At 33.3% G+C, this 14,744-nt stretch overlaps 2 long non-coding RNA genes across 2 annotated transcripts; both read right to left on the bottom strand.

Moving 5' to 3' along the window:
- Nucleotides 1-11,792: 11,792 nt before the first annotated feature.
- LOC146939005 (uncharacterized) lies at nt 11,793-13,030 on the bottom strand. Its single transcript, XR_015031516.1, has 2 exons — nt 12,893-13,030; nt 11,793-12,224 (listed from the first exon to the last, which is right to left on the bottom strand). It is a non-coding gene; the product is annotated as an uncharacterized LOC146939005 (long non-coding RNA).
- A 91-nt stretch (nt 13,031-13,121) lies between these two features.
- LOC146939004 (uncharacterized) lies at nt 13,122-14,048 on the bottom strand. Its single transcript, XR_015031515.1, has 4 exons — nt 13,951-14,048; nt 13,793-13,849; nt 13,367-13,434; nt 13,122-13,209 (listed from the first exon to the last, which is right to left on the bottom strand). It is a non-coding gene; the product is annotated as an uncharacterized LOC146939004 (long non-coding RNA).
- Between the last annotated feature and the right edge of the window lie 696 nt (nt 14,049-14,744).

Raw genomic sequence — 14,744 nt, 5'->3', positions numbered from 1 at the left:
GAACTTTCGATATTTGTGACCAGTTTTTTCTACGAAAAACTACTGTATATACATAAGGAAAATAACTAACTTACTAACGGCTAGAAACTAAATCTTTTCGACAGCTTTGACATGCTTTACTCTGTTGTTGAGCAAAGAGATCATGATGGATCCTTAAACAAGAGGTCGATGGCTTAAATCTTGGAAACTAACATACTCACCCCACCGACTTACTGATATTTTTGCCTATCCAAAAATAAATAAATAAATAGAAGAGTTGTTGTTACGCCAGTGAACTAAAATAAATCTTGTGATTGTGAACGACCAACTCTACCCTAAAATAACGTTGCTATATATAGTGGCAAATTATCTTTGGAGAAGCTTAACCTACAACCCAATTTTATGCTTGCTTATGCAGCGAGTACTTAAACATTTGTATTTAACTATTACTAGTATGGATACCCGTGCCAAGCACGGGCTAGAATTCAACCATACTTAAGTGAAAAAAAATGTTGTATGTATCAAATGTAAGTTACATTTCAACATTGAATAAAAGAGTGGAGGTTGGACAACATATAAGTCGGAACACTCGTATACATAATGCCTTAAATATTCGGTGAAAATGTAATATCGTTCTCACTTGGATGATTGCTCTATAGGTCCAATGGGTCAATCCACACCAACGTGAGTTCCCCCATAAATTCCAACGGTCGTAACAAAACTCGGTTCGACTTTGTAGCGGAAGCGCGAGTGGGAGAGTTGTTATTGTGTCAGATGTGAGTAAAAGTTCAACATTGAATGCAAGAGTAGACGTTGAGCAACATAATATACCTAATGTCTTAAGATTTAGGGTGAAGATGTGGTGTCAATATCACTTATGTAGTTTCTTTTAGTCTAAAATGATGATTCAACTAAATGTATAATCCCCGGTAGTAAGAAAATTATGATGAACTATTTTATTTTTTAGTTTTTAGATGTCATCTGTTTAATTGTTTGATCTTTAAATTTAGTTTTTTATTGTCATTATGTTTTTTTGAGAATTTTTTCATTCAACCTCTATTATATTAAATTCCTTCACTTTTAGTCTTTAATGGCAATATACAATTAAAAATTGTAGATGTGTTATGTTGAATTGACAAAATACATGTTTATTAGACATTTTTTTAATTTACTCTAATTTTTGGGAAAATGGTTATCCAAAAATCTCCAACTACTTCAAAAAAACCATAAAATTATGAACAACTTAAACTATTCTCTATATTCTCACGGATAAAACACATAATACTTATTGTTTTCCCTTATCTTCTCTCATGTTCAAATTCATTTTTCACATGCTTTATTTTTTCTTCTAATTTTCTTTCTCTCGTAAAATAAAGGAACATAAATCTCCCTCCATGAAACCACCACGAACCAACCTTTTATAACATGTTGTGCCTCCACTTTATGTTATTTGACTATGTCACAGAATTGCAGACGCGGAGATGCAAACACTTGATTAAGATATGTCAATGTGTTAAGGGTTATTTAAAGTTCTATAGTTGATGGAAGAGTAGATTTTAAACAAAATTTAAGTGACATGATCCATATATCTAATATCTTAAGATTTTGGGTGAAGATTGCGTGTCAACCTCACTTGTCTGGTTCTCTTAGTCAAATTTGATTATCAAACTTAGTGTATGAAAATGATAAAAGGAAGCATGAGAGAGTGGCTTTTGCTCATAGTTCTATTATTGTTCGTAAAATAAAGGAGCAATAATAGACTCATGTCATCTTATTTAAACGTTTTTGGGTTAATGATTATTTATTTTATATATATCATAAAATATATAAAATTTACTACCTTTTTTACTTCTTTATTACAAATTTTGTACTATTGTATATTTACATATCAAAATTTAACTTATTAAATGTAAATTATGAATTTATTTCTAATAAAAATTAGCTTTAATTTAATTAGTATATTAATTCTTGATTCATTATTTCAAACATTAATTTTAAATGAAACATGAGTTAAATTTGTATGAATAAAAGCTCTCGCCAATTTGAGATTTTGAATGAGTCGCTTATACACATTACTCATTTATTTTTGGCTTAAATATGTGTCCAGTCCCTGCAAATAGGCCTCAGTTGAATTTTAGTCCCTGTACTTACTAATCCTCCCAATTCGCCACTGCAAATATTAATCACTTAAAATTTGGTCCAAATTAAGTTAATCCGCCTACGTGGCAGGTGATTAGCGACGTGACGCTGATGTGGCGTGTGGTGACTGGGTTTGTGTCAGGCTGACTCAGCTTTTATGACGTGAACTGCCCATTTTGCCCTTAATGAATCTGGGAACGCGCAAAAAGACCATTTTGCCCTTCTATCTTCTTCCCTCATTGTTACGTTTTTTCTTCTTCCCTACCAAACACCATCACCACCACCAAACACCATCACCACCGACAACTACAACAAAATCTCCTACCTAGAAACTACAACAACAACTCTTACTCATAGATCACTTCCATCAACACCACCAACACCATCAATCTCAATAAACCCAACAACAACACCATCAATCTCTTCACCACTCAAAACATCCAACTCGGCAAACACCACCCTCCGATTCATATCCATCCAAACATCAACAAACAACGATTTTCACCCCTTAGAGCAAGGAAGAAGAAGAGGTGCAGCCAACCCAACCTTGGAGTGCAGGACGGCGGTGACAGGAATTAACGGCAGCAACCTTCAACACTTTTAATCTTCATGCCCACTTTCTTTTCAAAACTCAGCATTTTACATCTACTGCTTTTAATCTTATGAAACAACCTGACAAATTTTCAAGTTCCATCTAAGGCCACAAGCAAATCAAATCCAGAAATTCAGCATGCTTTCACAATTTTAACTCATACCATAAAGCAAATAATTATTATAAAAATTAAATTTTCTGCAATTCTTCACTCTATGTTCCCCCCGTCTTCTCCGTCACTGTTGAACAGTGTGAAGGCAGTGTCTCCGTTGTGGACGGCCACTAGCCGTCACCGCCGTCGCCAATCGGAGCACCATCACACACAACTTTCTTCTCTGTCAAATCGGAACTGTGAGCACCACCGTGTTCTCCGTCGTCGACAAAGGGAACACGTCAGTTAAGGGCTGTCTCTGTTGTGGCATCAGGTTGAAGAGAAGTCTTGTTCAGGTTGAGAGTGATGAAGGAGAATTCGAAATTTGCGAATGGGGTGGGTGAGAAATTCGATCGGGAATGGGTAAGTAGAGTTAGGGTTCATGTAATTGGAAATGGGGAGGGAGGGAAATGGGGAAGAATAACATGATTCTGAAGAGAGAAAAGGAGAGGGGAGCGGGAAGAGTCAAGAAAGAAATCAGGGGTATTCTCGTAATTTCTCACGTGTCTTGGGTCATTAAGGGTAAAATGGGAACTTCAAGTGGTAAAAGCTGAGTCAGCCTGACACAAACCCAGTCACCACACGCCACATCAGCGCCACGTCGCTAATCACCTGCCACGTAGGCGGATTAACTTAATTTGGACCAAATTTTAAGTGATTAATATTTGCAGTGGCGAATTGGGAGGATTAGTAAGTACAGGGACTAAAATTCAACTGAGGCCTATTTGCAGGGACTGGACACATATTTAAGCCTTTATTTTTTAATAATAATACTTAATAAGAATGTAATTTCTTCAACAAATGAGTTCCACAAATAACTATATTGTTATATTCCAAAACACTCATTTATTTTACAATAATTTATTTAATTAGATCTGTATGAGAGTCGTTTCATAAACATTATTCTCTACTAGATCCCCTACCCGTGCTGACGCACGGGCATTTATAGTGTGTAATAAAAGAAAGCAGAATATAACATATAATATCTGTAGATGTCGGAGAAAGTCAAGTACAAAATAAACTTTAAGGCTCTGATATATAGTGTCTAATAAAATAAAGCAAAATATGACATATAATATCTGTAGATGTCGGAGAAAGTCAAGTACAAAATAAGCTCAAAGGCTCTCATATAGTTTAGATATTTATGCATTTTGGAATACTTCCTTGTATACCCAAAAATTTCTTATACTTGAGGAACCTAAAAACCAACCATCCTAAAAATTAAACCGGAAACCAATTTTCTAGCCCCGAAAGAGGCCAAAAAAACAGAACAGCAGCAGAACAAATGGAGCTTGAAAACCACCCAGACTTCTCACTAAGCTGCTCATTCAAAAAACAGCAAAAACAGACCGTCCAAACCCAAAAACAGCAGATCATATCAACCTGCCAGCACAGAAACAGCTGCTGACAGAAGCATACACACAGCTAACAGCCGCACCAAAACATTCAAACCCACCTGAACCAGCCAAAATAACAGACCTGCAACCAAACAGATCTCGACTGCATATTGAAAGCAGCTAACAACATATTGCAACCAATATTATAGTATTACTCTGCTACTCACTTGTGCAGATTGGAGATGCTCCGATTGAAAACTAAGCTTTGAAAGAGGAATTGTCGCATATGTACCTAAGCAATTATTGTTATAAATAGGAAAAATAACAAAAGTAATGTGGAATAAATTAGAAGCAACGGAGCAAGGTAATCATCAAACACAAAATATCAATGAAAGATTTATGTTGAGACTTCAATATAACCAGAAGCAAAGTACACAACAAACTAATGTTAATAAAGAGAAACAAATTAGTGAGTTAGTATAATCAATTAACTAAAAACAACTCAATGCACCCCAATGTAATTTCAATTGACTTATTCACTTTCTAAATCTACCTTTTGAGAAATCATGATTAATTGAATGAATATATTTGTAAAAACATTTCAATTCATTATAGTAAACTTAATGCTAGGGTGTGCAATGGGGTAGTCAAGACTACTTAACATAAACTTAATGCATTCTGAGTCATTAGAAAATTATTTTGCAATGAGATGAAGCATTCAAATCATGATTCAATAAAGAATAATCAGGGAGAGTGCAAAACACTGATATTCAATTGGATTTACCTTGTTAGCTGCAAGTGTTCTAAATTTGACCTTCATCTCATAAAGATAAGCATCATTAATTTCCTCTTGAACATGCTCCTAAATAAACGTGCAAGATCACCTATAGGCAGTTATAGCTAATATTGATGAATTTTCTTCTCCAATGAAATTTGCAAGGCACACAACTATCTACATTAATAAATGAAGTATCACTGTGTAGGATTTTTGTAAAAAGAACGTGCAACATATAGAGTCATAGTCACATATAACATATAACATATCCTCCAAATTAATCAGAGTGAATTGTACTACTTTCTTCAAGGGAACATTGGATGTAAGCAATACAGATAAAATTGATAAAGTTTTAAGATAGAACAAACATCAAAGCCAAGATATCAAGTAGAACAAACAAAACAACATTTCGCCTAATATGCCTTTGATGATCTCTAAGAAAAAGTACGATAATTCAAAATACTACTAAACCATAATTTGAAGTTCAAACACATCAATACTCAAAACAGACACAAACTATCAAAAAATAGTGAAACAAACATGGATAATTTTCTAGAAACATTGCAACACATTGTAAAAAAGAGTAGGTGCACCATTGCTTGCTGATGGAGGTAGTTTTGTTCAAATAACCAACATTGGAGGTGCCATAAGATATATCAGTGTTGTTAGCTTCAGCTGTTACTCCAAGCTTGATCCATTCACCTTCTTTGAACTAACATTCCTTGCAAACTTCCAGCCACGCACCAGAAAGATTGCAGGTCATATCTTTAGTCAAGCTGAATTTCAATAAACATTTCCAACTAAACATATCAGGAATAAATTAGAAGCAACGGAGCAAGGTAATCATCAAACACAAAATATCAAGGTAGTTATCCACGAACCAGCCAACATATTGTAGAAATTTTTCAATCCATCCAAACTATCTGTAAAATGAACTTTCCAATTTTTCTTTTCCACAACAACCTCAAACTCATTTTGGCTTGGATCACAGAGGATAACATAAGGAGCAACTTGTAATCCAAACATTCTTGCAAAACATGCAGGTAGCTTCCCCTTTTCCTAATTATAAAGATTATAATTATCAGATTAAGAGTAATACAATAAGAATAACATACATTCAAAAAGCAAAATTATTTAGTAAAAATAGAATACTTGAGAATCAAAACAGTATAGGTGCATGAAGATAAAATACACTTGATAATAAAATTCACAAACGTTGGAAATCTGTATCAGTTAAGACCATCTGTTTTATTTCCAAAAAACTAACGTAAGCATGAATTCGAATTCCAAAATTTTAACATAATAATTTCACATTTGCGTAATTGAACATTTATAAAGATAAGTGGGCCAACAACAATTCACAGTCGGATATTAATAACAGGATATAATGAAAAGATTAAGCAAACCTGATGATTCCGTTAATCGCCGAAGAATCTCTATCAGGTTCCAATTCTTTATCTCTGCCGCATCAGCTCCAGTCGTTCCCACATAGCACAACTGCCACGATAACAAAAGAACGGTGGCAAAGCTTGGTGCCGGCCAGACGAACCATGAACAGGAGGAAGCTCTGTTTCCAAACCCAACCAAACCACTAACAGTAGCGTCTCTCTCTAGGAATTGTTAGAGATCGGTTTTGAAGAACCGAATGAGATGAGATGAGTGTAGGTTGAAGATGATATATGGAAAAATGATGTTTCCTTCCTTGGTAATGAACATAAACACGATACCCCAAATACATGCAGAGAGATCATAAACTATAATAGTTTTTTTTTGGCTACATAAACTATAATATTAGAGTACATGGGAAACACAACAATGCATGGGAAAATACAAACTCATTAAATTAAATGAGAATATGGGTATTAAAATTTGAATTTGAAATGTCTATTGTGATGCGTGTAGATTATCATCTGGAATCAACGGTTGCGATTAGCATAGATTGAAATCAACGGCCACCATACATTGGCGCCCAAAATCATTAGGATTAGGGTTGTGAAGTTAGGCTTACAATGTATGTTAGGATTAGATATAAGTAAGATTAGGCCCACCACTGTTTATTATGGTGTTAACCCTATGGTTTTAAAGGTAAAGGGGTCCTAGTAATCTTAAGTTAAGTCGGGAGGTTAGTAAAGTTTAACCAAATAACTGTTCCACCTAGAATCAAACTCATGTTCTCCATAATAATTCATTGTTGATGGAGTTAATTAACCACTTGAACAAAATTTCTTGTTTTATTTATTTATTTTTTAAATTAACATCGTCGTAATTTTATTTGAATCTACAACAATTACTAATCAACATTTATTTATCCTCTAAAAAAATTAACATTTATTTATTCAATATTGTTATTAGCGTTTTCTTTCTATTTTCATGAACTCCTAAAACATACAACACTCATGACATTCATATTTAAAAATGGTTTTTATAATATATCCTTTCCATTTATATAAATTAGAGGAATTAGAGAAATATAATCATGAGATTTTTTGTATTTTTTCTCTCAAGTACTCTTGCGGTTAAATTCACACAATGAGGGGTATAAGTTTGAACATTGACACCTGCTTATCAATGTCAATGGAGCTTCCAACCGGGTTGCAATGACAGGACTGTAAAATTCATTTGAGCATTAATATAATTTATGAAATTCGAATTATTTGAAATATTTTTACTAAAAAACATTGATTGTGATGTGATTGAACTCAAGTGGTTAGTGAGTTCCAAATTAATCAAGAAATTCGAGTTTGATTTTTCAGTAGAACAATCCTTCGATCAAACTCCGGTAGACAAAGAGTCCTTTAAAACAAAAATATATTTTTTTTCTACAAAGAAAAAAATTTCTTATTTTGAGAGGTAAAAAAATTAATTACTTCACAAATATTAATAATTTAAATTAATTTCAATTGAATACCGGTATTAATCATCTTTATGTCGTTAAAGGTCACTGCATGAAATATATTAACAATATAAATATAAATTCCATATTAATAAAAATGGGAATACACTCTAAGGTTAATTTTAAAGTAACTTTTTAAAAATTAGTAAGAAATTTGCTTAATTTTTTTTTTACACCCATTCTCATGGTCCAAGACAAAAAATTGTAAATTATAATTAGTGACGATGGTGCTATGAATAAGAAACTTCTATAATAAGCTGAAAAAAATTAATGTATATAGTATAGTATTTAAGTCCTTAGTAAAATAATTAAGGCATTTTTTTTTTACAGAAGTTTAAGGCATTGTTGTATACTTAGAAATATTTTATCGCAAATTAATTTTAGCATATTTGGTCATATCAATGAACAAAGTTCATTTGATTAAATGCCATAATATTTTCAAATGAAATTCAAGATGATAAAAACAACGATTGGGACAAAGACTATCACTGAAATGAATAGAAAAGACTGTGTTGGTTCTTTTTCTGGATTCAATTTATGTCCCCAATTTTTTATCGGGTTAGATTTACATCCCCTACTTCTTTTTTTCCATAAATTTTTATCTTAAATTATTTTGTTAGCGTAGATCCTTAAAATGTCAATTATTTTCTATTTTTAATTTGCAAAATATTTTTTTTTGACGGAATTTGCAAAATGTTTTGAATAATATTTAAAATGAAAGACATAAGGTTTTATTGATTATCATAGTTTAAAAGTTATATATTTAATTAAATCTAATTGGTCAAAAATTAAGACAAAGGGTGCATGAATCCATTTGATTGGTTGAGAAATCAAACAATGATAATAATTTGATGGTTGTCATTGAAACATGTTTTTTTTTTTGAGGGGGCAAAGTGCCATTGAAACATGATTAATAAGTAATCAAAAATTCATTTAATTTTGTTATTATAAGACTTTTACAACTTTCCGTTTATAAATAAGGTAATTAATAAAAATATTAATGCAGTTTTAAAGCATATGTGGTTATTAATTTTAATAATAGAATATATGATGGATACAAAAATATGACGTTGAATAAAACATTAATATTTGTTCACTTAAAAAACATAATAATTTAATAATATTTAATTAGGATATTAATTTTAATAATAGTATAAACTCATTTAAATATTTAATTAGGATGAAGGAAATAAAATATAAATGACTGTAAGGTTTATTATTTTTTTGAATTCGCACTTAAAATTTTAGGGTAGCACCTTGCTCCCTTTTAGTTAAAGAAAAAGGAACTTTTTGACTCAAAAAACAAAAACCAAAGGTGCCATAAAATCGATTTTCTATTATGTATTTCTTATCTTTTTCACTCCAAAGTTATCGATTCAATCAATTTTGTGAAAATAGGACGCTATTCTTCTTGTCTATCGACAGGTTTCCATCTCAAGCATAAAGTAGCAAAAAACAAAAAAATCAAAAACCAAAATAAAATATTAAAGAGCAAGATATTAAAAGTAAAATAACAACATAAGAAACTTAAGAAAAATTAAACAAAAAAGAATAGATAGATAGAAAAAGTTGTGAGTATTGAGGGATTAAAATAAAACAAAAGGGGGATGAAAGTGAGTATATTTGAACGTGGTAATAGAAATCCTTCATATATATTCTAATTTATATGTGACCCGATGTCCACCCCTACCTCAATGTGTTATAAATTGGCACTGGCAGTGTGCAAAATTTTGCAACTAGCAGACTGAACAATTGAAAGTACGTCTGATTTCAAACAAACATGGTATGTATATAGGGGGACAATACTCCAGGCTTGGCTCCCAAGTCCCAACCACCCTCTGGTCTAGTTAGTCTTGGCTCCCACGTGCACTACTAAAGGTACTATGTACTGTAACAATTTGTTAGCATCTCAATAGCTTCAGTACTATGCATGTGAGGGAGAAAATAAAATGGATTTTTGTTTTTGTGTGTATCATTTTTAATCGGTTTTCACACATATTTAGTTATATGTTAATTTAGACCACTAAAAAAATGAGTGGTGCAATTTCAATTTTTAGTTGGTCTGACTTATGAAGCTACCTTAAGATGCATTTAGCAAATTCATAATTTATCATCTTGTTCTCCATGGATCCTTGGTCGTTTACATTTCGATACCAATTTAGCTCTGATATCAATTTATTTGGCTCTCCTTGTGTGCGATGGGAATTCTATTTTTGGAGCCAGATTTGATTTTAGAACTGTAGAAGAGATTTTAACATGGTTGCGTGATGTTGATTAGAATTGATTTTGTCTCTAAAATTGATTCTAACTTAAGTTATAATTTATTATCTTTTACTCCAAACATGATTTTTACACTCAAATGTATTGTTCAACTCAATTTAAAGAAGTGCATCACAAATGTTGTGACCTAAAGCAATGACCTTGATTGCTTGAGAATTAGATTTGAAAGAAGAAGAAAAAAAAAAACTGTGACTTTCCTCGCAGTAGCTAATTGGTTTCTTTTTTTTCCCTGGTTTAATTTCAGCAAACTTGATATACTTTTTCTTCATAAAACATATGAAAGCAAATAGCATAACATCGAAAAAAAATATTATTCTTGCGATTAAACATGTTCATTTAAACAAAAATCGTTATTCTAGCAAAACAAATATTATTCTAGCGAAAAAACATACATCACCAATGTTTTTTCCTGTTTTTATATCACTGCAACAGAGATTATCTGCCATCAGACATCTAAACACACTCAAAAGCCATGAAATTAACTGGTTCTCAAAACTCTGCATATGTTGTACTTGTACGTTAGACCAATGTTGTTTGGACATGATTTGATATAGATGCCGTATTGTTGCTCTAATCAATTTGAAATCACTTAACAAAAACAAGAGTCAAAGTTTTGCGTTTTAACAAATCCATTCACTCAATAAATTGGCAAACTAATAGGGGTGTGGCAATGCATTGGTTCTAATGTTTGTGCCAACAGAATCTGGGTTCAAATCAAAATTTATTCGCCAGCGCTTTGTGCAAAAAATTCGAAGATATATATGGTATCAGGAAATTTTCCTAATCTCGCCGTGTGTGCGTGTAAAAAATTATGTGAACTTTTTATAATGAATCTACTGGGTGGATAGCACAACTTTATCCATTGATCCTTCTAGTCAAACTGACTCAAAGGATCAGCCAGCTTTGTAACAAAGTGTTGTGTGGATCAGTCGACAACCCTACATTGCAACAAGCACACCCTAGGAATTATCAAAGTAATGTGTTGTGTGGAGAAATTAGGAAGAAAAAAAATAACCAGGAAATTTAAAATAAAATACACACATTCATGTAGGTACAACACTGTTCACGTATGTAAACAAATTAATTACAATAGGTAAGCTGCTCAGTGAGACGTCCTAGGTGGAGTCTCAAGAGCACTTTTAAGAAGTAAATGAATGATACACTGTTTTCACTATCTGTTATCTGTCCCATCAAACATCCAAATGTTCCCTTTTTATAGTGCTGGTCTAATGGGCCTTTCTCTGATCATTCAAGGCCCATTAAGTTGTGATCCAGAGCCTTCTATTGGTTGCCTGTTTTCTGTACGGCCGCGCGTGGACTATAGTGCAACTCATCCGTACCAGGCGCGTGGAATCGAGATGCGTCGATCATCCGTGCTGAGCTGGCCATCTTGACTTGAACAATCAATCCGTCGTTGACTGAAGTCGTGCTGAGCTGGCCGTCTTGACTTGAACAATCAATCCGGCTGGAGTCGTGCTGAGCTGGCCGTCTTGACTTGAACAATCAATCTGTCGTTGACTGAAGTCGTGCTGAGCTGGCCGTCTTGACTTGAACAATCAATCCGGCTGGAGTCGTGCTGAGCTGGCCGTCTTGGCTTGATTTAAACAGTCAAAGGAATGGTCTATCCATGCCAGTCCAAACACCAATAACATCTTAAGATTCTTAGGCATTAGCCTACCCTAGGAATGCAAATCTAGACAAACACTTGAGAACTAAAACAGAGTTAAATGGTCTAAGGGAGTTATTATACACCCTAAACGTGCCAAGATCTATGTTTGCTTGAAGTTACAACAGACAAAGAGCTTGGCCAGAATAGGTACCTAATGTGTATGTCAATGTCACAGCTCTAACTTAATATAAATTCCAAATTAGTAATCTAAACTTGGTACAGAGTGTACAGACACAAACAGTTAATAAACCTGCAATTAGCTTGTATGCAATAAGCTCAATCAATCACTCTCGCTATCACTATCAGCATCCAGAAAGTTATACTCTCTCCATCCGTCGAGTTTGATCAACACAGTTCCTCGGTTCTCTTCTCTCCATTCAATTGACTCCTTATCTAAAAGGTTAGTAACCTGTATCAATCAAATCATAAGGAATCATCATGTAGAACAATTTTGTTCCCTTCAAAAAAAACAAGTTTTTAGGATTCAAGAAAAATTTTAGAATTTGGGTTGGGCCTCTCTCAACCTTAGAAAACCAGTTTGTAAGGTAAGGACTGCCCAAGCTTTATTAACACTACATGGGCAATATCTCTAGGCAATGTAGGAATAAATCCACTCCTTCACGGCCAACACAGAGGTGTTGAAGGTTACAATGAAGGAAACCCAAATTCTGTAACTAGGAAGGGGCGAACTACAATTAAGGAAAAATATTCAACATACTGCCTCACATCTAGGCCACAATGAGCCTGAACGGTAGACGACGCAGGAAGTCCAACAACAAATCTAACTCAACCTAACGAACCAGCTAGTAAGGTGAAAGCTGCCCACAGTTTATAAACACTACAAACGTTATGTCTTTAGGCAATGTCATAATAAGGCGTCTAGGGGAGGAGCGGAACATAATGAAGCCGAAATTTCCAACAAAGTAAATATTAATTCAAATATAAAACATTAGTCAAAATCCTTGTAACAGAAGTTCTGAAAGCCTAAGTCAACGTGTATGTATACATGAAACATTATGTTGAAATATATATTGGAGCATAAAATATTTGTATAGAAGGGGGTGGATTATATCGTACCGATTGTTTCAGCTTGGACTTCCCAAAACCATGTGATCCACATCCTGTGATGACCCTTATCATCTGAACAGCTAAAGTAGACATAAAAAGACAATCAATTAAAGTGAGAAAATGCAAATACAATTCAATAAGCAACGCCATTTTAGTTTAAATGTCCCAAGAAAGGAAAATGTAAGAAGCTAGATGCTTAGAAAATGCTTACAAGAAACATATGATCCAAACAGAAGGTCAGAAGGTGAAGTTTCAGAATTCTCATTGCTGGTTTCACATGCTGGCCGTTCAAATCAATAGTTATCACATTTTCTATATCCTTGTTTCTGCATACGACTAACAATAGGTTAAAATAGGCAATAATAAATAATGGATAAGGAAAATGTGAAAAGGGAAGTTCTGCGATCTTTCTTCTCTATTTCTATTTGACAGAATCTTAAGAAAGAGGATAAAATTTCAGTCGAGCTAAAGAAATCGACCGACCTAGCAACAAATATGTCATGGCTTGCCTTAGTGTCTGCTTTCTAAGCTATTTTAGTTTGTTCTTTACCCTAACCACACGGAAATAGTTAGCATATTATAACAAGGTATATATCCTATTATAACAAGGTATATCCACCTTCATGTCCCAAAAATATAAAGAAGAGTAGTTAATGTTTCACCCCAAAACCAAAAAACATTATCTAGAACGTTATTCTTTAAAACAATGGACATTGAAAAAGAATGAACAAGACATAATCATACTTGGATCACATCTCCACATTTAAAAACATAGAATGATAGAAAGGAGAGAGAGAGAAAAAAAACAATATATAGAGGAATTGAGAAAGCTTGGTTTTAAAAGATAAGTAATATGAACAATCAAGTGCAAAATAAAGTATCACATTTTTTACAGACAAAATCATGAACCTGATCAGAAAGATAGACGGCATATCCTCGATCTCCATTAGTATGTGCACTTGCAGCCTGCAAAATCATTTTTTACTGAACTGACATCTGAACCTCAAATCAACTGGCTTCAAGAACAGAAAGTTAAAATCGAAGGAAAACACCAAATGTGAACTTACTTTCTGAAAGTAACCTTTCACTGAATCCCACTGCTGTCTTGCATCTTGCCTAAAGGCGTGATATTCCTCTCCTTTAGCTGCAAACCAGAAAAGCAAGTGAATGAATAGTCATGATTCAATTTGATAACATCAAAGGAAATCATCAAATTCAAGCATACGAAAAGAAAGATAATCTGAAAAACTCAATAAATGTGGATATAGAAGTAAATGCACTGTGTTATGATTGGATGGAACTTTCCTTTTCCTCACATTATAAGGGGTAAAAACTTCATTAGATAAGCACAAATAAATGAATACTGTTTACAAAGAGCAAGTAGATGCAATCAAAATAATTTCCAAATTGACATACTGCGAGGACTCTGCTGAGGTTCTGCAACATTTGGATGACCATCAAAACCCATTTAAATTTTTTAACTTCAAAAACCCATTTGGTTTTGTCAAACGTTTGTTAAATATCATATTGTTAGTTTTCTTTGTCATTCTCGATGACATGATAGTTACCTGCCTACATGGCACTGCCGCTTATGCATAAAAGATAGGTCATGTAACCTATGCATACGTGGAAGTGTCACGTAGCCAGATAACTGTCACGTCATTCAAGAAGAAAACTATAAGAATGGGGTATTTGACAGATGTTTGACAAAACCAACGTGTTTTCAAAGTTTTGAAAATTTCAAGAGGATTTTTGCACGAAGTTACAATTTCAAAGCGGCAAATGATCATTTAATTGATTAACTTTTGTTTCAAAAAGAAATTTTCCCTTTAATTTAACATAACTTTTGTTTACTGCTAAT

Source organism: Medicago sativa, chromosome 3 (genome assembly GCF_051527215.1).
Source record: "Medicago sativa cultivar Bolivia chromosome 3, Bolivia_mono, whole genome shotgun sequence".
In the NCBI taxonomy this organism is placed as follows: domain Eukaryota; kingdom Viridiplantae; phylum Streptophyta; class Magnoliopsida; order Fabales; family Fabaceae; genus Medicago; species Medicago sativa.
Note: the sequence above shows the minus strand (reverse complement) of the source record. Positions and strands in the feature narration are given on the sequence as shown.